Below are 27,335 nucleotides of genomic sequence, written 5' to 3'. Positions count from 1 at the left end.
AGATGGTTCTTGTTTATGTGTAAAAGTAACACGTTTCACTGCTCAGTCTCCTCCCAGATAGTCAGAAACACCACAGTAAATTTAGAAGAGGAATTTATGCCGTAAATGACAACAGATTTAAGAAATTAACATGAAAGGAATACAACAGAGACCTTTCAACATATTAGGACAGATTTATTTGCTCAGCAGATTAGGAAGCTTAGCGCATTATTTCTCAGATTTGTTTACATCAGCAAAGGTAGCAGAAGACTTCCGGTATAAGAAGTGAGCCCGTTCCGCCAACCCATTCCGATCTCCGGGCAGGCACTTCCAAAGGGGAGATAATCATGAGAAAAAGGGGGAATAATTAATGGAAGAGTAATATTCTATGACTCGGAACGTAAAATGTAAGATGGTTGAATGTGGCAGGGAAGCAACGAAATTTCAAAAGGGAAATGCAAAGGTGCTGTCTAGGTACAGAGGGTGTCAGTGAAGTGAAATGGAAAGAAGATAAGGATTTATGGTCAGACGACTATATGGAAGTATCATAAGCAGCATAAAAAGTGGCATGAGTTGAGTAGGATTCGTTATGAAGCGGAAGGTAGGATGGAGAATGAGTTACCGTGCACAAATCAGTGATTGTACTCATTAGAAACGACAGCAAACCAACGTCTACAATGGCTCAGCTATGCATGCCAACACCACAAGCAGAAGATAACTAAACAGAGAAATTATACGAGTGTACACAGATAATTCAGTTTATCAAGAGAGATGAAAATCTATGAATCACGGAAGACTGGAATGCGGTAGACGGAGACGGATTAGAAGAAGAAAGGGTTACAGAAGAAGGTGGACTTGGTAGTAGGAGTCAGAAAAGAGAAAGACTGAGTTCTGCAATAGATATCAGATACTCTGTTTAAGAATCACAAGAGTGGAAAGTATAGTGGGAAGCCCCAGTTATACTAAAGATACCATTTTGATCACATCATTGTCAAACAGTGATTCGGAAATCAGATACTGGATTGCAAGGCGTACCCGGAGCAGATACAGACTCAGATCACAATCTGGTAACGATGAAGCGCATGTTGAAGTTTGAAAGCATTGTTCGTAAAAGTCATTGTGAAAAGAAGCTGGATACTTACGTATAGGAATACGGGAATGATGACAAATATCTGAAGTTCGCTAAAGACGTGGCTTCTGCGACAAGGAATACCAGAGTAGGCAGTGCATTTGGAGAGGATTGGACGTCCCTAAATGAAGCAATCACTGATGTTGGAAAGACAAACGTAGGTACTAGGAAGGTAAGTGCCAAGAAACCTTGGGTAACAAAAGATATACTTCAGTTGATCGATGAAAGAACGAATTACAAGACTGTTCAGGGAAATTCAGGAATCTATACTTATTCATACTAATTATAAAACTGGTAGTATGAACGTCTGGATGTCCCACAACTCCTCCTAAACCACTGAACCGATTTCAACCAAACTTGGTACACATATCAACTGCTGTCTGAGAGGATTTGCTGTGGTAGTAAGAACAGGCTGTCAAGAGGTGGTGATAATAAAATGTGTAGCCCACGACCAGCGAATATCCAGATTTTACTAATCCTTGAGAATGAGAGCACTTGATGACTTGCAACACCTTGAAATATAATTTAAAGACGTCGATGACACCCTTAAAAAGAAATGAAAAGGAGAAAAAGTTTACCCTTACTATATTTTCGCGGTTCATAGAGTAAGACTGCAGCATCAGGCATGACGTTTCTATTTATCACTTCTTTGCTTCTAATTTTAATCGCGATACACTTTGCAGACAATATTGACACTATAACTAAGTGTACCTGTAAAACTGTATCATTGTGCGACACATAGTTTAACATTTACGACGTCATAAACACTGAGGTGCGTGAAAAACTTGCAGATCATGCATAACGTTTAAATTTAGGACTTCTATGCTACTAGCTTTATTCACAACACATTGCGCAGGTAATATCCAGATATGACGTTAAGTGTACTTACGAAATTATATCACTGTAAAAAATGGCTCTGAGCACTATGGGATTTAACATCTGAGGTCATCAGTCCCCTGGACATAGAACTACTTATACCTAACTAACCTCAAAACATCACACACATCCATGCCCAAGGCAAGAAGCAAACCTGCGACCATAGCGGTTGCGCGGTTCCAGACTGTAGTGCCTAGAACCGCTCGGCCATCCCGGTCAGCTATATCACTGCAAGAAACATATTCCAGGAGATATATTGGTCATAAACGGGTCACTGCGTGAAAATGAAACTGCAGGGCGAAATTCGTTAGAAATATTGGTGAAATATATATACAGATATATGTGAAATATGTTAACGATGTATGAAATATACGTGATATATGCGTATGCAGGCAAAGCCGCATAAAACAGCTGCCAATCCCTGTGATCGATTTCACACAAACTTGGTACACATGGGAATTATCACCTACAAAGAAATACTTCGGGGACAAGAACCAGTAACCACCTATTGAGGTGGGTGTGAAGACGCTGGGATGAAGAGATGGACAGAGGAGGACTTGGGCACAGTTATGGGTTAGGAGATGAACAGAGAGAGGGAAGGCGAAATGGGCAGAGAAAGAGAAGAGGAGGAGATAGAGTGGGAGAATGAGATGCATCGAGAGATGAGGTGACGAGGATGTAGGATCAAAAGGAGGTAGAATGGGCAGGAGGAGATAGAAGGGGAGGAGGAATGGACACATGGGGAGGGGCAGATGGACAGAGGGAAGAGGAGAGAAGGACAGGGAAATTGGGGATGAACAGATGGACAGAGAGAGAGGAAGGAGTAGCAGATGGACAGAAGGGCAGGAGGAAATGGACAATGAGTGGAGGGTGAAGGATGTTGATAGAATTATGGGGGATAATAAGGTGGATAGAGAGGGAGACTGAAGAGACAGGGAGAGGAGGAAAGAGGAGATAGAATAATAGATTTGTAATAAATGCATAACCGAGCATGGTTATGAAAATTTATTTATGTCTGGTGGGGCTAAGAATCACCTACCTCTCAAAAGGGTGGGGTTGGAGATGAAAAAGTTGCGTAGCTAACGTAGCTTAAATAGCCAAGCTATATTCATCCAGTATTTGACAATGAGAGCAGTTAGTCATTTGCAACCAACTTCACACATAAATCCGAATCATTACGAGCATTTTCCTCGCTGGCACACTCTAAAAAATGATGAAAGAAAAAAAATTAAGATAATTCTCGTTTATTGTTCCGTCTCAGTTCCACATTTTTAATTAGACAGAACGACAAATGAGAATTATCTTAAATATCAACAAGTTGCTGAATCTCTCAAGACGAGTATGTCGGCTATAGCGAAAGAAAAAAAAAATTATGACCTACTAAGTTTTCACAGCAAGACTGCCGCATCAGACATCGTCTTTTAATTTAATATTTCTTTACCACTAACTCTATTTGCAACACTTGTTGCAGAGAGTATTCACATATACCACTGTTTGGATATCACCGTAAACACATAGTTAAGGAAATGTCACACATCAACATTGAAATGCGTCTAAACGCAACTGTAGGGTGAAATTCGACAGAAGTAAATGTAAAATATGTGTAGAAATATGTGTCAAATATGTTCAACATACGTGACATATGCATCTGCGGGCAAATACACGGGTAAAAAGCTCCTTCTATACCCTCGGATCTATTTGAAGCAAACGTGGCACGCATATTACTTACAGTGTGGAAAGAAATGCTGTAGGGGTAACAAGCATCAATTTGCTGTTGGGATGGCAAACTTCGTTCTCCTCAGAGCATCCATCGTGACACTACTACCGGAAATTGATTGAAAGGACGACGTCACGCCACTGCTGTGCCCAGTGTTAAAAGCCATTGGGCTCATCACTGTCTGCGCGTCTCTCTCCTCTGCCACGCGATGGTCGTATGCTGTCTTCCTGCAACAAGTCCATTTCCTTGACGTGGTCGGATGACCTTTCTCCAAAGAGTCTCCATGGGCACTATTCGACGGGACCAATGACATCCTGCATGTGTATTGCCCTCTTGAACTCACCTGCTCCATATATGCATGATGGACGAGGGGTCACAATAAACAGGAGGAGATATACCACGAAACGAGAGGAGATATACCACGAAACGACAAACTCGGTGGGCCACGATCATGTCGAATTCTGGCACATTCCGGAAGGGAATATTCTTTTCTGTTTGGATCTTCTGAAATGTATGCCTTTCCTATTCCAACATCATCATCATCTCACAGTAACACATGCACCGATCTCCCTTAGTCATTTCTTGATTATATAGCAGCCTCTGTCTATCCCTACAGTTTTTATCCTCAACAGTACTCTCAAGTACCAGTGAAGCTATGTTTTTATGTCTTGAAAATCATCCCTCCACACGTTCCTTCGCTCGCCTATTGTTCTGAGAAATTTCTGATCTCATCAGTCCACCCAATACTCTACAGCTTTCTACAGCAGCACATCTCAAACGCTTCGGTCTTTTCCTTATCGATTTCCCCAGACTCTATGGTTTATTGCCGTACAATGTTGTGGTAGAAATATACAGTCAGGACATTCTTCCTCAAATTAATGCTGACATTTGCTACCATTATACTTCTTTCGGCTAGGAATGCTATTTTAACTGTACTAGTCTTTTTTTCTTTCCCACTTTACTTCGTCCACCAAGTGTTACTTTGCTTCCCAGAATTCCTCCACATTGTCTTTATCGTGGAATACTATTTAATGTTAAATTTATCGTTAATCTCATTTCTTCCAATCCTCAATTACTGTCATTTTTCTTCAGTTTACTCTCCGTCCACAGTGTGAGCTCATTAGAATGTTTATTCCATTCAACAATTTCTGCAGTTCTTCCTCACTTTCACTAAGGATAGCATTTCATTAGTGAATTTTATCATTGATATACTTTAACTTTCAATCTTAATACGACTCCTGAGACTTCCTTTTATTCCGTCATGACTTCCTTGATGTACTGATTGAACACTAGGGCTTTCGTTCTTGGTATTCCGTTCTTATTGTTTCCTCCCGGCTCTTGAGCAAACTGGATATTAACTGCCTGTCCCCAAAGCTTACACCCATTTTCCTGAAAATGTCAGATAGTTTTAACCATTTTACATTTCTAGGTCACCGAGCGAGGTGGCTCAGTGGTTAGGATACTGGACTCGCATTCAGGAGGATGATGGTTCAGTCCCGCGTCCGGCCATCCTGATTCAGGTTTTCCGTGGTTTCCCTAAATAGCTCCAGACAAACGCCGGGATGGTTCCCTTGAAAGGGCACGGTCGACTTCCTTCTCCGTCCTGCCCTAATCCGATGAGACCGATGACCTCGCTGTTCGGCCTCTTCCCGCAAACAATCCAAACCATTTCTAGGTCGACAAACCCTATGAAAGTGTCTTGATTTTTCTTACGTCTTGCTTCCATTAGCAAGCACAACGACGAAATTGCTTCTCTGGTCCCTTTTGTCTATACTAATGCCAAACTGATCACTGATTTTCATTCTTCTGTACGTTGTCCTTATACGTATGTCTTTCATATCGACTCCCATTACTTCTCATATCACACCGACTCTCCCTCGTAAAGGCTTTCAATGTGCTGTTTGCACCTTTCCAATCTCTGCATTTAAGAGTAGACTTTCTCTTACGTTCATAAAGTTTCCGTCTTTCGTTTCGGTTTCCGCGACGGCTGATTTCACTTCTTTATGTGCTGAATCAAACCTCCAGCCACCTTTTAGTTTCCAATTTCTTTGCTTTCTTCTTGCATCCTTTTGCCTTGGCATTCCTATACTTCCTATTTATTTCATTTTTGAATAACTATAGACGTAAATGTCTCTGCAACTGAGCTGCTTTTGTGTGGTATTCATCATCTCAGTATCTACGCCCTTCGAGAAATTGAAACATTCCACATCATTCCTTAATATTTCAGTATCCCACTACTTCCCACATTAATTCTTCATCACTACTAAATTGTGATCTTAGTCTATATCTCATCCTTACAATCCAATATCTCATCTCGGAATTTCTCATTATGATGTGATCCAAATGCAATCTTCTCTTGTCTCCAGACATTTACCACATACAGCTTTTCCTCCAGTGATCTGATATAAAAACACTGTATTCGTTATTACTAGCTGAAATTTGTTGCAGAAAATTAATTTTTCTCCCCTCTCATTTCTACTTCTGTGTCGACATTCTCCTGTAACTCTGTATTTTATTCCTTTCCTTACCGTAGTATTCCAGTCACCGATGATTCTCATCTCCATTTATATATTGAGTTATATGTTCAATTTACTCATTCCATTTCTCCATCTCTTCATCTTCTGCTTGCAACGTCGGCTCGAAACCTCAGCGATTGTTGTTGGCGTCAGTATGAGGTCGGTTCTGAAGAGGTTAATCGTGATGAAACACAGAAGCTCTCTCTCTGCTTCCTATTCGTGACCAGTTCTATTCCCGTTACAGTCCTTTCTGATGCTATAGATGTTTTCATTCCATTTCACGTCACTGACCCCACTAGAACTGGACTGAGTCTTTGCATTTCCCTTTCCAGATTTTCCTGATTCCTTACCAAATTCAGTATGGCAACTCCCCGTTGACATTTCTCACCCAGGAGTCCGAATGAGGGACTAATCCCGAATCTTTTGTCGAAGGAGATACCGGCATAACACTTTCCTTCAATTACAAGCCATACATCCTGTGGACATACATAACTGGCCTCCAAATACAGTCGTCTCCACTGCCTTCTGCATCCGCGTTTCATTGATTATTGTTGATCTTTCCCCTTTTTGGGGCAGTTTTCCACCCAACAATAAGGAGATGCCTGCAGCCGATGTCTCTTCCTCCACCCTCTTTGTCACGGCCTTTGTCAGAACGGGGAGACTACTTATACTTAACAACCCCGGGCGTCATTGCTGGTGATCACATATGTTAGAGCTACTGAGAAAAATATTGTGTTATAAAGCCATTTCTTTTTGTATGCAGTTGTGATAAAGCCGATTTTTCGTGGTGACTATAAAATTTATTTAAATAATAAATTGCTTTAGTTAACAAAGTGCAACATCTTCTAAATGTTTCAAGCTAATTAAGGCCATAGAAGCATAGCATTTTCCGGATGTACTTCTGACCAAAAAGAGATTCTGGTAGCTAGAGTTGGAAGTTTTTGTTAATCCTGCTTTTTAGGTTCTTGCGATATTTGCATAGAGACTTCATTCCCTAACACGTGTATCTTTATTTCTACTCGAGAAGTCAAATACCGGTTATCATAGATTTGGCTTTAAAAATGTTTTCGTATAACAAAGTAATTTTACAAAAGTAATCAGCGCTTATTTCCCTCCCTTAGGGCTCGTATTTCCAAAAACACTGAAACACGTACTTTTTTTTAATATCTAACCCAGAAACCAAACGTAACTTTTCACTGGTTTGGTTTTAAAAATTCTTTCAAAATGAAACACTTTCATAAAACTTTTCATCGACTATTTAACCCCCCACCGCCTCAGAGGGGAGGTTCCAAACTCACTGAAACATGTATTTTTTTTTATTATTTCTCGCTGAGAAATCAAATACTTATTTTAAAACACGTTTATTTTTTAGTAACGATTTATTTTCAGAAAAATTTTGTGTACTATTTGACTGCCTTAGGGGTCGAATTTCCACAAATGTTGGAACACGGAGTTTTTCATTTCTGATTTAAATTTCATATACCAGTTTCCTCGCTTCAAAATTTCTACCATAGTGGCATATTTTCGAAAAATCTCTCATCTCTTATTTCACCATTGTAGGAGTAGAATTTAGAAAAACCTCCTTTGAAACCATGCCCGTAGTATAAAACGAGATCCTTTGCAAATTTCAAGTTTCTTTCCTCAGTGGTTTCGGCTGCCCGATGATGAGACAGTGAATCAGTCAGGACATTTCCTTTTATACATAGAGAGTGACTGAGATCGATCCCGGGACCCAGCTCGAGGCGTAATACGATCTACTTACGGGCAACGGACACTGAAGCGCGATTTCTGAATGAGAAATCCGCTGCACAGTCTGTCCATAAACACCGAATGTCGCTGGAATTACTCCACCGTAATTTGCCTGGTGTCGATGAAATGCTAATCGTTTACATATTCATGCATGTTGTACACATTGCGCTGATTTGAAGCTTGTCGCATATCTCTTTCACGATGTTGCTATTTCATCGACCAACAGTGTAAAACCTCACCTCAGTACCAGTGCATCGTTATCCAACGTGCATCATAGAACGTTGCTAGACTAGGTACTATGTTGTTTTCTTATAAGTGGCACCTCGTGGGAATTCCATTCTATACGTTCCACCATAAACCATATTCGATAAGCTGTCGGCAAGTAGTGGATCAAGCTCTCAGTTGACTAGAGGCTTGGAGATGACTACAGTTCACAGTATGGTGAAAGGATAAAGCCTGGTTTGTTTTAAAGACTCATCACAGAACTCCCCGTCACTTTAAAAAACAGCGCTTCAGTTTACAATAACTACGATCTCCAGGAAAAGTAACTGAGCTTTTTTATATTTTGCCCTAAAAATGTTTATTATTCACACCAAACACAACCGGAAGTAGGTTTTATAGCCACTTATCTAACCACAACTGTATCAGAGCTGAATGTCTTTTATGAAAACCAAACGCCTGCATTTTTCACTTTTTCGCTGCCTGGAGCATTTTGCTACCGAATGACTCCAATGTAGACGAATGCGAGTATCGTATGCAGTATAACGGTGACATCTCGGATTGAATAACAGTTGAAAATAGGATTATGGAAAGCATAACTTCGAAACTCACTACCTATATTCTGCATGAAAAAGGCTATCGAGCAGTTTCTTATCACCGCCCGGGTATTTGCGGCGCTCTAAGCCCCAATAACTGACTTATCAGAAGAGACCGAATCTCCTCTTGACACCACAGTATTTATGACACTCTTCCAAGAATGATTCATGATATATTGCACTTCACGTGGGGCCCCATTAGGCTGCAAACAGAATGCTAATGTAGGTTTTGCAGTTTCACTACCGAGAATAGCTCCTATCCTTGTCTGTGTGTGTGTGTGTGTGTGTGTGTGTGAGAGAGAGAGAGAGAGAGATGGAGAAAGGGGGGGGGGGGAGAGAGAGTGCGCGCTAGTAATAGCACGCCCACGTTTATGGGAGGATTTGAGGGAGGATGGCATGTGAAATGCACGCACACACCGGTGCATACACGCACACACACACACACACACACACACACACACACACAGGTGCATGGAGAGACGAGGAGAGAGTGTGGAATGGGGAAAGCTGGATGCGTAAGCTAGAGGAAGAGAGAGATACGAGTGTACGTCGAGAAGAGCTGGTAATAAGGAAGTCACAAATTAATTACTGAAATTAGTGAAGGGTATGATTGTAAAAACATCAACTAAAACCTAGACGTCTCTGAGAAAACGAGACAAAGAAAAAGAACAAAACTACGCCGTGTTCACTACCGTACTAGCTTGAGTCGTAGAAAAAGAATACGACAGCGTGTCTAACAGATCGCTCTACGGACGCCATGGTAGGTACTCATTATTTAGATATATATGGTTATTTTGACGTTTTCGCCGGCCGGTGTGGCCGAGCGGTTCTAGGCGCGACAGTCTGGAACCGCGCGACCGTTACGCTCGCAGGTTCGACTCCTGCCTCGGGCATGGATGTGTGTGATGTACTTAGGTTAGTTAGGTTTAAGTAGTTCTAGGGGACTGGTAAAGTCAGAAGTTAAGTCTCATAGTGCTCAGAGCCATTTTAACCATTTTTTTTTTAGTTTTTCCTTCTCGCTCAGATATCTCTCCCGTATATATTAAGGTCCTTATCCAATGAATTACGTACGCAGTGAGATATGGGACTCGATATCGAAATTGTTTTGGCAAAGAAGAAATCGTCGCGGCTACTTGGAAAACACGTCGAAACTGAGCAACAGGACCCGGATTTGAATTCGTGGTGCGTTACGTCTTGTCAGTTTCATACCGTCATCGGATTACGACTTACGGTTACGCAGCTTACCTCTACTGCAGCTGACTCTACAACATGAATTCTCTTATAAATTCAATGAAGTTACTTCACTATCAAGAATCACTTTGCTCTACATGTTTATTCAGATTTTATCGCAATACCTTCTAAATCGTAACTACATGCATACTGGCTAAATGGTTCAAATGGCTCTGAGCACTATGGGACTCAACTGCTGTGGTTATCAGTCCCCTAGAACTTAGAACTACTTAAACCTAACTAACCTAAGGACATCACACACATCCATGCCCGAGGCAGGATTCGAACCTGCGACCGTAGCAGTCGCACGGTTCCGGACTGCGCGCCTAGAACCGCGAGACCACCGCGGCCGGCTACATGCATACTCTGCGAATCATTGGGAAGTGCATGGCAAAGGGTACTTCTCATTGTACAAGTTATTAGGGCTTCTTGGCGTTCCATACATGTACGGAGCGCAAGAAGAAAGAATACTTAAACGCCTCTGTGTGGGCTGAAATTAGTCTAATATTGTCTCCGCTATCGCTACGAGGAGGATATGTAGGGAGCTGTAGTGCACTTCTAGATTCTTCACTTAAAGCTTTTTTTTTTCTTTTTTAAGCTTTGAAAATAGTTCACATCTCTCTTCAGCTGCTTGCCAGTTCAGTTGTTCTAGCATCTTTCTGAATCTCTCCCAGGGATCAAACAATCCTGTGACCACTCGCGCTGCTTTTCTTTGTGTTTGGTCAATATCCCATGTTGGTATTTCTGATATGGGTTCCACACATTTGAGCAATTTCAAGGATGGGCTGCACGAATGTTTTGTAAGACATCTGGTTTGTAAACAGGTTTCATTTCGCTAGTATCCTACGGATGAACTGCAGTCTCTCACCTGCCACACCTACGACTGAGTCTATGTGATCGTTTCATTTCATGTCACTAGAAAGTGTTACATATAATTATTTATAAGAATTGACCGATTCCAATACTAACTAAGCGATGATGTGATCATAGGATATTCCAATTTTCCATTTATTGAAGTGAACAATTTTACATTTATGAACATTTACACCAAGTTAACAGTCTTGGCACCATTTTGAAATTAAATCACATTAATGACTCGCTATTTAATCCTACGCAGAGAACAACACACATTTTATGATAGGATTGGTAGTTTAGACAGACTGTCATCAAACGCTTTGATTTTGTAGCAGTAGTAGTAGCTTTTTTCATTTGTAGATTACACTTACAAGAATACTGAATAAGTATTGGTATTTCAAGTTGACAACAACAAAGGAAGTGATTCACATATAGAGCCACATACTTAAAAGACCCAGTCAGACGTGTGGGACAAGTGGTCAGTCGGAGCCTTATAGTAAGAACCAAGCAGGAATTTGCCTGAAGTAGTTGAGAAATATCATGGAAAACCTAAATCAAGTGGTTCAGATCAAGATTAGAGCCTCCATCCTCCCGGATATATGGCCAGCCTGTTTAAAACAGTGCTACCTCAGTAGGCCTCTCTCTAGTGTAGTCTCTTGTAAAATAATTTAATAATGTAAAACGCTAGTGCTACACTGTTCATTCATGTTTCACTCGTGGTCACTACACTCTACACGCACCACACACATTGTTTTATAACGTAACAATACACAAACTATTAGCTGATGTCAGGATTCTCAGCTGATGTCAGGACCATAGCGACATGATCAGGTTTATATTTTGTGTAGCGTAACTTCCCCTTTACTAGCCTGATTCTGCATCCCTCTATAACGAGTGAGATGTTGAGATCAGAAGGAGGATTAAGTGTTGGTATTACTCATTATACAATTGTGGGAGTAAATTTTCCAAGTAAGAAGGAAGAAACATGGTGTGAAACTGGAAAGTGTTATCTGAAATAATGTATGTTTCCTTATCCTCGTTACTATAGTTTATATGTGTTATATTGTTTAACAAAGCCCTGTTCTGAGTTATCTAAGTAATCCTTCACTGTATGTAGTGTATTGCTTAACAGGTGTTTTAACAGTTTTTTTATGTTCATTTCAGTAAATTCTGTAAACTTCTTCACTAATTTATTGTGCAGTTTTATTGCTTGGTAGAAAATGCTGTTTTGAATTTTATGTTTATGCTTTCTTGGTAAACGTAAATTCTGTCTAGCTCTCATGGAGAGAGCTGTTTGTGGAGCAATTCCCAATGTTATTTTTGACGTGTATAATTCTCTAATAAATGTATTCAAATGATAAGGTTCGCAGGAGAGCTTCTGTAAAGTTTGGGAGGTAGGAGACGAGGTACTGGCAGAAGTAAAGCTGTGAGTAGGGGGCGTGAGTCGTGCTTCGGTAGCTCAGCTGGTAGAGCACTTGCCCGCGAAAGGCAAAGGTCCCGAGTTCGAGTCTCGGTCGGGCACACAGTTTTAATCTGCCAGGAAGTTTCATATCAGCGCACACTCCGCTGCAGAGTGAAAATCTCATTCTATTCAAATTATGTAGTTAAAATCTCCAGTGTTTCGAACAGATCTTTACAATGAGCTTGACTCCTATTTTTGGTTACTGTTCTTATAGCTACTTACTGTAGCTTGAATGCTGTGTTCATATTTTGTGCAATTGTCTCCCAGACAAAAATTCAATAGCTAAGAACTGAATTTGAAGAGTATGTATCTAAAAGGCATTGGCTGTTACTCAATGATGACAGCACTAAGTGCACAACATGCTGATGACACTTTGTTTGCAATCATCTTCGGCTGCTCACACCCCTTCAACTGAGAATTCACTTTCTTTCCTAGAAAATTTGTGTTTGTGAGATCCAGTGTGAAAGCTTGACATTAGTTGTCACTTTTCATATCGTGGCCTGAAGGAAGCAATACGTAGCGTTTATACATATATTTTCTATTGATGTATGTTCTTCCCTATTCGTATACCCTTGGACTGTTACATTACATTTTTATAGCTTGGACAGCCCTGACACTAGCGCTATACTAAATGAATAGAAGCCTTCAAGAGCCACAGGCGCATCTGCAGTATTGGACGTCGGCCAGTTCTGGACTTTGCAATAAGACGGCTCAGCAGTTCAGGACACGAAGTTAAATTAGGTTATCAGCAGAGGCATGGAACTACTTCGTTACTCGCTCGTCGTGGAGTGAATTAATCTCCAGAAGAAAATTTCGTGCTTAATTAATTTAGGGGTGGCTGATAAATTCTCGTCAGGGCGATGGATGACTATAATACCTGTCACACTACGGTTTCATTTCTCCACAGCGACAGCATTGCTTACAGATTATTTTGTTTTACATAGTTTATTAGCATGTTTAGTTTCTTGCTGTTTGAATTGAAATGAAGTACAGACTGCGCCAGTGATAATACTGTAGCTGTGAAATATACCATATTCCATTGGAAAATATATTTTCACTCCGAGGTCCCATTTCATACATTAGCAACTGCTTGTTAAACGAAACTTAGAAGGGAAAAGACACATAACTCGTTTTGACGTTCAGATAGATGTATTTAGGTATATTAATACTATGTATCACAGTCTTCTTGTACGGCGATAAATTTGTGTATGGGATCTGCCCTGAGCAGAACACAGATTTTACTTTTCTTCTATTGCCCGGACATGTTTCCCTGAGTTTCAGCACCATCAGTGCGCTATTACTTTCTTTCTATTATACAATAGGAAAAAACTCTAATTTGTATATGAACAAGTAGGAAAGAGATAATTCCTGTTGTTTAATAGAAAGAAGATGAAAGCCCATTGAAAACGTTGAAAGTTCAACGAAAGAAATTCTGTGTAACAGAAGAAAAAAAACTGCTTCTCTCGAGGCGGAGCCCTTGAGAGAAAAAAACAAGAAAAACATTTCACTTTCTGAAATTGAGGTGTAACGCTTACTGCAAAAGCCTTGGTGCGAGTTCTAGTTTAAAGAAAGAGGGGAGGTAAGCGTTACTGTGCCCTTTAAATCGAATATTTATGGCAAGTAAAGCAAAAACAAAGGTTGCTTGGAAGTAGTGAGGTCTCGTTACCCAGAATAAAGGCTTTAATAGTCACAAAATACTTATTTAAGCTCAGCAACGTATTACAAGGAAATTTGGCACTTTACCAGAACTGCGAAACTCTCTCTATCTCTCTCTATCTCTCTCTCTCTCTCTCTCTCTCTCTCTCTCTCTCTCCCACACACACACTCTCTCTCTCTTTCTCTCTCTCTCTCTCTCTCTCTCTCTCTCTCTCTCTATATATATATATATATATATATATATATATATATATATATGTGTGTGTGTGTGTGTGTGTGTGTGTGTGTGTAGGATAATGAACACATTATTGTCCCTTTAAGTTGCATGCATAAAGAGAAAACACGCCTTAAATCCTTCTGATTTATTTCAAACTTCAGCTATCTCGAATGTACATGCATTGAGCTGTACAGGATGACCTAACCCAGTGTAGTGTTTAGTTTTAAGCGAAATTTAGTTACAGCAGACCTGAAGTAGAAAGTTTAAAATCAATTTAAAAAACCCTTCCTTCGGCCGATAAGTCTTCATCTCTACGTTAAATTCGACCAGTGTGGGAAAGAACCAACAGCTAATGGTTTAAAATCCGACAAGGCTGGATACATCGAAATCCTGTGATTTGAATAAAAGGAAAAGACATAATCGAATGTAGAATCTTCCTGTACATAATAGAAAAGAAGATGCTTCTTGCCGGTACCACATAAACCGTCGTTCCCCAGATAAAACGAACTGCAGCTTGACAGTGACAAAGAACGACGTGAACTGTGAGAGATGAAGTAGGGGATGAAAGGATTTTTGAAAATATCTCACTATTAAGCAACCTCTAAGCTAGAACTACGACAACTGCTACTTGGTTTCTCAGTCAGAAATAAAGAAATACGTGTTTCATCGTTTTTGGAAATATAACCCTTTTGGGCGTGAAATATTGGGCGAAAGCTTTTTGAAAATATTTCATTGTTAAAGTACTTGGACTGGTTCTTTGTGTCTGATGACTACGTTACTTAGCTAGTGTGGCGACGTTTTGACTGCTTGAGCAACGTCTGTTCTACACCTACTATTTCTTGCAGCTACATCTAACACCACTGCGTTAACACTCCTTCATTTGACTGGTGTAGATATTCAGCCTTGCAACTCTAGTGGTTTACCACAGGGTCACGTTATGCCGTGTCCTGTTCTTCATCGGCATCGAACTTCGTTCTTCCGTGCAGATTTCTGCAAGTAAAGTGACTATAAAACAAAACACTGCAGCCGGCCGTTGTGGCCCAGCAGTTCTAGGCGCTTCAGTCTGGAACGACGCGACCGCTACGGTCGCAGGTTTGAATCCTGCCTTGGACATGGATGTGTGTGATGTCCTTAGATTAGTTAGGTTTAAGTAGTTCGAAGTACTAGGAGACCTCAGATGATAAGTTCCATCGTGCTCAGAGCAATTTGAACCAAAACAGTGCATCTCTACATAAAGTGTAGACTGGTTCCACTTAACTCTGTATATTATCACAAACTTTCACAAAAGGTTACATGGGAACCATCTAACATTCTGTCTCAAAGACTTCTCGTTAACATTCTCTTTGTGAATAGTACATAACAACACTCGCGTATGTACGTCATATTCATCTTCCTTGGTGCACCAGATCTTCAATGGTACCAGAGCTCCTTCATTCCTCCTTGTTCCACGGAGATTACAAATGCTCTCCGGCAAGCAGATTCCACACCTGTTGTGTAACACTTTGTCGCAGTATGTGGCCTGATGTTTACAAACTAATTGCTATCACGCATATCTTTACTGAGCTCTGTATTTGACGTACGTGATACATACCATTTCATGAATGGTATGGATCACTACAAACTACTAAATAAGTGTTAAAGCTACATCTATGAAAACTGCTACTTACCTTCTCAGTTGCAAATAAAAAGTTAAATGTTTCAATGTGTTTGGTATTTCAGCCACTAATAGGATGAAATAGGGGCTGACTGATTCACCGACTCACTATTGCCCAGCCTGATCTATTAAGGATAGAAACTTGAAATTTGCAGATGCTGTTCTTATACTGTAGGCATCCTTTAGTGAGGGACTGCTTGAAATTCCGCCTCTGAGGCGGTGACGTAGGCAGTGAAATGTGTTTTGAACATATGTCCTATTAAGGAAATTTGGAATCTGGAACCATGAAAATTGGTATTTGGGTTCTCTGTCAGGAATAAAAAGATAAATAGTGAGTGAAAGTTTATTTTGAAAATAAATTATTATTAAAGCACTACTAAAGCATTTTACAAGCTACATATATTAATATTGGCATTTGGCTTCTCATTTACAGAGGAAAAAAATACGTGCTTCAGTATTTCATGGAAATTAAACCCGTAAACGGGGTTAAATAGGGTATGAAAATTTTGTATGAAAGTATTTCGTTATACACACATCATAAATGTTTTGCGTCACCTCGGTTCCGAGGTTAACTACATCTCCGGATGTAGTTAACATTTTACATTGCAACAAACGGCACTGATTACGTATTTGTTATAAGTTCAGATGTGCTAACAAAACTAAGGGGGTTCCATTTAAAAAAAACGTAGGTTTGTGTTAAAAAACATACTTCCGTGCATTTTTTATGGTTTGTATTAACCAATTACACTAGCCCCTCTCCTCACGTTCGTTCTGTGGAACTGATTCGTCAGTATTTGATGTGGTTTACGAAATATATCCAGCGGTAATGTTAGGTGACTCACCCTGTATATGTTAAGGAATGAAAGTTTTTATTGAAATATCAATACAACAACTCAAAAGACAGGATTAACAAAGATTTCCGGCTACCAGAATCGCATTTTGATGACAAGCACGTTTGAAAAAGACCATTCTTCTAGAACCCTTAGTTAGTGTGAAAAATGTAGATGATGCTGCAATTCATGAATAATATAATAACTCGACTGAAGGAAAAAAATATCATTGCAGACCATACAGTCTATGCCAGCGAAGCAATGAGAGCATTGTTAGTTGATGAGAAACCCCTCTAACAAATAAACAATTTTTAATATCTGGGATGTGAAATCTCGAATATTACATGCAATGATTAAAAAACCAAACTGCAAAAATTCGATCAATTGGAAGATACTATAAATCGCACTCTCCTTAAAAAAAGTAAGGAAAGAGACATTACTAAAATTTTGTGTGATGGTCTGCACCTGTTCCAATGTGTGGGTCAGAGACTTGGACTCTGCCATTCACCGGAGGTGGATTTGAGTAGCAGGATGCGACTCCTAAGACCTGTAACTGGTTACAAGCTCATGGATCGGGCAAAGTAAACAGAGTACAGAAAGAAATGGCATGAATACATTCAAAGGGTGTCCTATAAACGAACACCTATATTTAATACAGAAATATCAAACAAATGCTAACGTGAAATGTATTCTTAGTACATTGGTTCTGGCTGCTTGATTTGTGCGTTAATCACAGCATTGTAGTTGCAGATAAGTAGGGCGGTGAAGATGATTCCCGGACATAGCTGGAGGATACTCCACATGGCCAGATAGTTGGAACATCAGGTGCCATCCGCAATCAGCGTAAGGACAAGACACTAGGATAGAGGAAACATTCAACATTAGTACCATATGCCGGTACTGCTGCATGCAGAACCTCAGCCATTATCTTCCTTGATGTGGCAAAAGATGTGCTCAAAACACAGACCCGCTAGATAATAAGAGCGGGGGGGGGGGGGGGGGGGGGGAGAGCTGCATGCCCATTATAATACAGGTTAGCTCCCCTAATCCAAAGGCACCATGTGGCTCGAATTTTTGGACGCAGTGGGGGGCTCAAAGAACAGTGGTGCAATTTTTTGATCACGTACTAGTTCGGTTAATAGTGCATAATAATACTCGACGTATCTTCATTTGGCGTGCATCTGGAACTGCATATACTGCGAAAGCAGTATTCTGGTCTGTAATGGACTCGCATGCTAGGAGGAAGCACTCCACTTATTTCATACGGATACAGTGATGGGTGACACTTTTACGGCGTACTGCACATGGAATATGTTTTTCGCGTAGTTTAAACTTGGGTACGGTCATATGACTGTTTCAAGCCATACAGGGCTGACACGCAACGAGCTCGAGAACATTAAACGGGAATCTTTGAAAGAATAGTGACGTTGAAAGGACTCCATGTTCCACTCAAAAGTTTCATTTTACTGAGCATTTTCGGCTTTATGGCATTGTACAACATAATTTGTGGCGTGTCACAGCAATTCTAAGGCGGCTTTTCACTTCTAGCTTACAGCGGTACCACTACTAGTAACTTATACCTGTCCCTCGATGTAGCACCAATAATTTATGCTTGTCAGAGGCACAAATCCTAAAGTGCAAAAGCAAAATAATAACTTCTACAGCCAAATACGGGATACGACTTCTCAGTACTCATATTCGTTGCGTATCCTTTAATGGCAATATTATTTTAACACAACTATGTTGAGTAAATCTAGAGAAACAGTACTGAAGGAAGACAGAGTGACCATTCTGCCGCCAGCAGTGGTTACCTGGCGTAGGGATCACGAAGGTAGGAGGAGAAAGACTGGTGCGTGAAGAGAGGCATACAGACGTCTATATGGCCCTTGATCAACACATAAATTCAGTACGATGGAACGCAGCCAATACTGAATTATGCAGGCAGGAAAGAGTGAGCACTCGGTATGTTTGCCGGCCGAGCCTCGTCCGTGACCTGGAAGAGACCGTGCCGACGGCCATCGAGCGCACTGGGTGGAACCAGCTGCAAATAGTGGCACATGTCGGGACGAATGACGGCTGCTACTTGGATTCTGATACCATCCTCAGTTCCTTTCGGCAGATGGCTGATTTGAGGAAGATAACTAGCACTGCACATGGGGTGCAGGCTAAACTGACTATTTGTAGCATCGCATATAGGTCAACCCTTGTCCGTTTGTCTGGAGCAGAGGCTCAAACGACACTGCAACGGTATCACATGCGAATTTCTCAACCTCTACTTTCGGGAGCAGAACTGCCGGGTTGCCCTTAATAAGTCAGGCGTGCACTACATGCATGGAGCTGCTACAAGGGTAACGGAGAACATGTGGCGTGCACATACGGGTTTTTTTACGTAAGGAGCCCTTCGCTTGGGACCATAGACGAATTATTAGCAAAAATCGAAGTTATATGCTTAATGTTCTCAAAGAATGCTACTCCTTGCTAATGAGCTTGTAACCTCCCCCTCACTTATCGACCTTAATGACAGTGAAAAATGAAACCGCGTGTACCTAATGGGAATTTTGGAAAAGCAATCGTCACCGAAGTTAACCTGTCGGTAAAGAGGGAGGAAAGGGTTACATCTAAATGAAAGGAAAAATGCAAGTGAAACTGGTGGAAATTAATTTTGAAATAGGGATAAAGTTAATAAAGAAAGTAAATGTGCGGCCGTTACGTTAACAATCAACTAGCGGTAATTAGATATTTGAGATTTGGGGGAAATTACGGTCGCCAGTCCTATGGACAATTACTATAATAACTGAAAAAGAAAGGTTATTACACATATAATTAGCACTAGAAGCGTGGCAACTGAAGGTTGACACGTGTAGTGTGAAAACTGAAAGTTTGTCAGAAGTAATAAATTTCGCTACACTTAATTTAGCAAAAGAATTAATGAAACCGGAAAATCGAAAGTTAATTTAGTGACTGAAGTTAATAGTGAGCTTTCTTTCTGAAGCACATCGAAATACAGTTAGTCTTGGACTACCTCAACAATCATTTCTAAAGCTTCTTGAATCTACGCAATTTAGAAAGAAGAGATTTATCTTTGAACTTGAATTAAACGATTCTGAACAATTAACAATAGTAAAATTTAGTACGTACCAAGCTGAGCTGCAGTCACAGGTAAGCTAAAATACGGTAACAAAACTCGCACTCTTAATTTGTGCTTGTGTAATCTAACTATTGTAGACAGCTATGAATACTTAAAGTGAACTTTGAAATTAAAGCAGTGAAATGGAATTATGCTGGCGTTTGAATTTCAACGACACTCGGGTTCATTTCGGAAAAGGAAGGGACCCTGCTTGGCAATGCAATTGGGACAATGAGCAACAAAGGTTCATGCTAAGTTGCTGTAATTTTGCGAGGCAAATGGAACAATTTGAAAAGCTGAGGTCTGCCATACAGTTCTGAAACTTTACGTGCTTTTAGTCTTCCATGTTGGTTGATTGAAGGTTTGAAGCCGTCGATCGAGGAGGTGGCGACAGTCACTCATTGTCGGCCGTCGCTGTTGCAGAAGCTGGATGTTGGCGCGCCTTCTTCTCGACACGGTCACCAGGCGAAACGGGCTCTTGATGTGCGCCAGCTAATGCTTCCCGTCCGCGACACCATGTCAGAAACTATCATCGCAAGTCGAGCGCAATTACATGCTGCTAAACCCCGAAAGCGCGGCAACTCGCGGGAGCGTCACACAACACACCTGCTCCACTCGCTACTCCAGCCAGACTCCGACTGCTCTGCCCGCGCTCCACGCGGCAGAGTTAACACTACCAAAGATCCTACATACTTTGATTCTTCACACGACCTATCGATGTAATCGTTCGATAGCAGTTTTCCCTAGGCAAGACCCAGCGTAAAAATACAAATAATATTTACGAAACAAACAAATTATACATCGACATAAATGCATAAATATATATATACAAATAGTAAAACAATTACAATATGTAAAGACACAGAAATGTCATATATTCAGGTAACAAAAATAAGGATAACAAATTATAGTACAATAGATGGAAATAGGAGGATATGCATTTCCGGCGTTACAAGCTGCAGAGAATTTCAATATGGTATTAGTAAACTTCTTGAGCATCCAAGTTGAGATCCCAGGATTAGTATCGCTTACTGATGGTTACAACGCCCGAATAGTCTAAGGAACAAAGGTTAGTTCAAACCGGGAGTAAATGATAACGAAATCTCAGGTTCAGACTGGAAAATTATCGTAGGGACTGGTTAGTCGCCAGTGGCAGGGCAGAATTTATTGCAGCAAGGAATTCGATACTATGCAGCGATTCGGACTGTGAATTAACCTGACTGAAGTTAAGCATGAAAGATCAGTCAAAAAGCGCAATCGAATGCTTTTTTACAGACCGCCTGGGTCGGGAGCTATAGTAGTAACGCGCTTCAAAGAGAGCTTGCAGAATATCGTTAGTAATTTTCCTGATCGTGCTGTTGTAATGCGTGGTGACTCCAACTTGCCAGAAATAGATTGGGAGAGTCATGCCAGAAAAACTGATACCGGAGCCAGAGATTCATGTTATTCTGAATCTGTTGTCCGAAAATTCGCATCAGTTAACTGAGAGGAAAGTATCAGCGATCATAAGGCTGTGGTCGCATCTGCAAGGAATGCTAAGAAATGTAGGAAAATGTTTTCGCTTTGCAAGGGTGACAGGATACAAATTACAGAGTATCTCAGAAGTCAGCATCAAATATTCAGTGTTGAGGACGAAGCTGTGGCGATTGAATTGAAAATATTCAAAAGCATCGTTCAGTATGCCTTAGACAAATATTTTCCGAATATGGTCCTAAGGGACGGTAAACACTCCCCTACGTTTAACAGTCGTGTTAGAAAACTTCTTCGTAAACAAAGAGATCTGCATCACACATTCAAGAGAAGTCAAAACACAGCTGATAAACATCAGCTAAACAAAGCGAAAATGATAGTAAGGAGAGCAATGAGAGGGGAATTCTGTGACTTCGAAAGCAAACATTTTGTCAAACGATATGAGTGAAAACCCTAAGAGGTTTTGGTCTAGCGTAAACTCAGTAACCGGTTCGAAATCCTCTGTTCATTCACTCTCTGGCCATACTGGCACCAAAACGAAAGATCACAGACAGAAGGCCTAAATATTGTATTCGGTCTTCCAAAATTGTTTCACTGCGAAAGATCGTAACACGGTCCCTTCTTTCAGTCATCGTGTGAAAGCCGAAATGGCGGACATTGAGATAGTCGATTACGGAATAGAAAAGCAACTACAGTCGCTTAGTAGTGGAAAGGCGCCAGGACCAAATGATGTACCTATAAGATTCTACAAAGATTATGCGAAAGAAATTGCTCCCCTTTTGGCAGCAAACGAACATTATTCCCGTTTTTGAGAAGGGCCGCAGGACAGATGCACCTAATCATAGGCCAATATCGTCGACGTGAATCTGTCGTACAATTATGGAACACGTTTCTTGCTGAAGAATTATGACGCTTCTTGAGAACGAAAATCTCCGCAGTAAAAATCACCACAGAATCCGCAAACTAGGATCTTGCGAAACCCAGCTCCCTCTGACCGTACATGAGACTGTAGACAAGAGAGCTTAGGCTGAGGCCGCGTCCCTTGACTTCAGCAAGGGATTTGACACTGTCCTACACTGCAGTTTAGTGAAAAAAATGCGAGCTTACCGAGTAGCAGACTAGAGCTTCGACTGGATTCAAGAGTTTTTCTCATGTAGATGTCGCACTTAACGGAACAAAATCATCAGATGTAAATGTTTCCGTCGTATACCAAGGAAGTGTGATAGGGCCCTTATTGTCAACCATGTATATAAATGATCTAGTAGAAAGCGTCGGAAACTCTTCGTAGATGATATTATTGTCTGTAAGAAAGTAGCAATGCCAGGGGACAGTATCGATTTGCAGAATGATCTGAGGAGTATTGAGGAATGATGCAGGCTTTGGCAGTTGATCTTGAACGTAAACAGATGTACTACATGGCGCATATATAGAAAAGAAATCCACAACTGCAGTACTACACTATTGATTACGAATTGCTGGGAACAGTATTTACCGCAAAGTATCTAGGAGCGACTATCCAGAGCGATCTTAAGTAGAATGACAACTGAAAACAAATATTAGGAAAAGCAGATGGCAGACTGAGATTCATGGGAAGAATCTAATGAAATGTAAACCTACGAAGGAAGTGGCATACTAGGCGCTTGTTCGACCAGTTATTGAGCATTGTTCATGTGACCGGGTTCCTTACAAGGACCAGAGAGGACTGATGGAAGAGACTGAGAACATACAACAAAGAGCGGCGCGTTTCGCCATGAGATCGTTCAGTCGGCGCGAGAGCGTTCCGGAGATGCTCAACAAACTCCAATGGCAGACGTTGCAAGAGAGGCGTTGTGCATCACGGAGACTTTTACTATTAAAATTTCACGAGAGCTCTTTCTGGCAAGAGTCGGACAACATTTTACTTGCCGGACGCGGTGGCCGAGCGGTTCTAGGCGCATCAGTCCGGAACCGCGTGACTGCTACGGTCGCAGGTTCGAATCCAGCCTCTGGCACGGAAGTGTGTGATGTCCTTAGGTTAGTTAGGTTTTAGTAGTTTTAAGTTCTATGGGACTGGTGACCTCAGCTGTTAAGTCCCATTGTGCTCAGAGCCACTTTAACATTTTACTTCCTCCCACATACATCTCGCAAAATGACCACGACGAGAAAATTCGAGGAACCAGAGCTAACACAGAGACCTACCGGTTCATTCCTCTTACGTGCCGCTCTCGAGTGGAACGCTGAAGAGGGTTCAGTTAGTGGTACCAGAAGTACCCTCCGCCACACACCGTTAGGTAACATGCGGAGTATGATGTAGATGCAGATATAGGATTATGTCTAAAATTATAGCTGATAATGGTGTGGAGTATCGACTAAAGCTCACTTTAAAGTGGCTTGAGGATGTATACCTTTAAGTTCAAATGGTTCAAATGGCTCTGAGCACTATGGGACTTAACTGCTGTGGTCATCAGTCCCCTAGAACTTAGAACTACTTAAACCTAACTAACCTAAGGACATCACACACATCCATGCCCAAGGCAGGATTCGAACCTGCGACCGTAGCAGTCTCGCGGTTCCGGACTGAGCGCCTTAACCGCGAGACCACCGCGACCGGCATATACCTTTAAGTGGCTAGCGTTTGTGACAGTGCTCCATATCCAATTACTAGTGCCCGCCTCATATATTTCTGTGCTAGAAATGTCTGAAAGTAGGCCCACTCAGCCTCGCTTGTGTAATTTGGAAGCTGTTTTATAAAATAAGTAGCAAATCTGAAACGCAGGTCGCTCAAACTGCTTGTACCAAGCTGGAAGATTACCGCAAACAGTCGGGTATGCATCTTCATTGAAGTAATTCATGCATCAGTCTCTTGTAGTAATCTTGTGCTTAGGTATTTTTTGTGCTTGTTTGGCCTTTTCGCTCAGTTGCAACATGTAGTCCTGTTTCTAACGTATACAAGGGCATCGTTGTAGTATGCACAGGCTTCAATCGAATGCTCGTTCATAAACTTGAAATTGCTCCTGTGGTCAGCTTAGACAGAAATGTGTTATAGTAACTAAAATCACCCAATTTGGCAGAGAAGTCAGTAAACACAGTGGAAATTCATACGGACTTTTTATGATTGTGATGTACACAGTTTCAAGAAAGTCAGTCTACGTGAAATGTTGGGTAGAAAAGTTAAAAAGGAACGTTTGTTAGTATGACAATAACATTAAAAACGTGTAGTTATAGAGTTGTATTCTGTGAATTCGAAACATTTCGAGACTGGATTAATAAAAAACAGATAAAAGTTAAGACGGTAGTTTCAGTGCTTCATGTATTCCACATAGTGATATATTACGTACAACGCACAGAACGCTCACAAAACCACGTGAATGTGAAATTGCGAGAAAACTATTTCTTTTGGATATTATTCAACTCACGCGTCACATTCACACCTTAGGTATCGTCAAGCCATCAGAAGCCTATTCTGCACTTTGTCGTTTCGTGCTGGGTTAGTATTGATAAAGCCAAGCCACGTCTGTGATGATTCTTTTCTTTTTCAGAAAAGAACTGTCTGCTATTTTATTTCAGTCAAGTCGCGGTAGGCGTCCAAGCGTCGTAGTTTTTTGCGCAGGAGTCAAGATGTGGAGGACATATTTCTCTCTTCTTCAAAATACTCTGGAAAATGTCGAACACTTGGCTTCGAGATATCGCTCCACTGCGATTTGTGACTCAACAACGCTGAAATACTACGCATGACCACATGCACACTCCCACGCCCGGGTTCCCGGGTTCGATTCCCGGCGGGGTCAGGGATTTTCTCTGCCTCGTGATGGCTGGGTGTTGTGTGCTGTCCTTAGGTTAGTTAGGTTTAAGTAGTTCTAAGTTCTAGGGGACTTATGACCACAGCAGTTGAGTCCCATAGTGCTCAGAGCCATTTGATCCATTTTGAACATGCACACTGCTTAACACTGCCTCGCCAGAATTTATTGCTCGAATGCACATCTGATGTTTGCGGTTGTTAGTTCAGGCTGCCACCGTAGCTACTGCGCTGCTGTCGCTTACAAACTGGAAATACGATCAGTGTCGGAAGTTATTGCAGTGAAGTTGTATGCTAGTGAGTCCTCTTCTGGTACTTTACTGGTCTCTTGGGTCGAGCACAAGATGGTACTTGTTTCCAGCCAAGCTCAAACTGATCTCTCCGTTCCACTCCTAGCCCGCTCAAAAGGAAATACATAGCTGTCGTGTTGGAAGACACTGATAACGAAGTTAGTGGACAACTTTATAATGCGATCTTTATGGAAAACCCATTTAGATTAGATTTCGCGGTCTTTTTTGTGAGTCGTTCTAAAAGGACGTCATGGGGATAATTAATGTGCAACACAGATTATTGTGCCCTTTTTTTTCTTCTAACAATCCCGCAAGGGTGCTATAAAATTCTTAACTATGTTTTAAAGATCATTATGATTGGCTGGTATAGTAGTAGTGCAATGACGAGTATACCAGGACAAAATGTTTATGAATTTGTACATGACAGAATCAGATGAATGAAAATGCTTTTGATGCTAAGGGGGAAGAAAATGAAAACTGTCGGAAGTAACTAATAACACAGTTAGCTACAATTCACAACACAATAAGGTTGTTGTTTGTTGTCGTGGTCTTCAGTCCTGAGATTGGTTAGATGCAGCTCTCCAAGCTACTCTATCCTATGCAAGCTTCTTCATCTCCCAGTACTTACTGCAACCTACATCCTTCTGAATCTGCTTAGTGCATTCATCTCTTGGACTCCCTCTACGATTTTTACCCTCCACACTGTCCTCCAGTACTAAATTTGTGATCCCCTGATGCCTCAGAACATATCCTACCAACCGGTCCCTCCTTCTTGTCAAGTTGTGCCACAAACTCCTCTTCTCCCCAAATCTATTCAATACCTCCTTATTAGTTATGTGATCTACCCCTCTAATCTTCAGCATTCTTCTGTAACACCACATTTCGAAAGCTTTTATTCTCTTCTTGTCCAAACTATTTATCGTCCATGTTTCACTTCCATACATGGCTACACTGCATACAAATACTTTCAGAAACGACTTCCTGACACTTAAATCTATACTCGATGTTAACAAACTTTTCTTCTTCAGAAACGCTTTCCTTGCCATTGCCAGTCTACATTTTATATCCTCTCTACTTTGACCATCTTCAGTTATTTTGCTCTCCAAATAGAAAAACTCCTTTACTACTTTATGCGTCTCGTTTCCTAATCTAACTCCCGCAGCATCACCCGATTTAATTCGACTACATTCCATTATCCTCGTTTTGCTTTCGTTGATGTTCATCTTATATCCTCCTTTCAAGACACTGTCCATTCCGTTCAACTGCTCTTCCAAGTCCTTTCCTGCCTCTGACAGAATTACTATGTCATCGGAGACCCTCAAAGCTTTTATTTCTTCTCCATGGATTACAATACCTACTCCGAATTTTTCTTTTATTTCCTTTACTGCTTGCTCAATATACAGATTGAATAACATCGGGGAGAGGCTACAACCCTGTCTCACTCCCTTCCCAACCACTGCTTCCCTTTCATGTCTCTCGACTCTTATAATTGCCATCTGGTTTCTGCACAATTTGTAAATAGCCTTTCGCTCCCTGTATTTTACCCCTGACACCTTTAGAATTTGAAAGAGAGTATTCCAGTCGACATTGTCAAAAGATTTCCCTAAGTCTACAAATGCTAGAAACGTAGGTTTGCCTTTCCTTAATCTTTCTTCTAAGATAAGTCGTAGGGTCAGTATTGCCTCACGTGCTCCAACATTTCTACGGAATCCAAATTGATCTTCCCCGAGGTCGACTTCTACCAGTTTTTCCATTCGTCTGTAAAGATTCGCGTTAGTATTTTGCACCTGTGACTTATTTAAATGATAGTTCGGTAATTTTCACATCTGTCAACACCTGCTTTCTTTGGGATTGGAATTATTATATTCTTCTTGAAGCCTGAGGGTATTTCGCCTGTCTCATACATCTTGCTCACAAGATGGTAGAGTTTTGTCTGGACTGGCTCTCCCAAGGCCGTCCGTAGTTCTAATGGAATGTTGTCTACTTCA

The 27,335-nt window shown here is 41.0% G+C and overlaps 1 protein-coding gene across 1 annotated transcript in view; it reads left to right on the top strand.

Moving 5' to 3' along the window:
- The window catches only part of LOC126260623 (trace amine-associated receptor 8a-like), a 198,407-nt gene that overhangs the window by 93,755 nt on the left and 77,317 nt on the right, over positions 1 to 27,335 (top strand). The gene's annotated exons all lie outside the window — the stretch shown is intronic.

Source organism: Schistocerca nitens, chromosome 5, assembly GCF_023898315.1.
Source record: "Schistocerca nitens isolate TAMUIC-IGC-003100 chromosome 5, iqSchNite1.1, whole genome shotgun sequence".
Taxonomy (NCBI): Eukaryota; Metazoa; Arthropoda; class Insecta; order Orthoptera; family Acrididae; genus Schistocerca; species Schistocerca nitens.
This window is presented reverse-complemented; position numbering and strand designations above follow the sequence as displayed.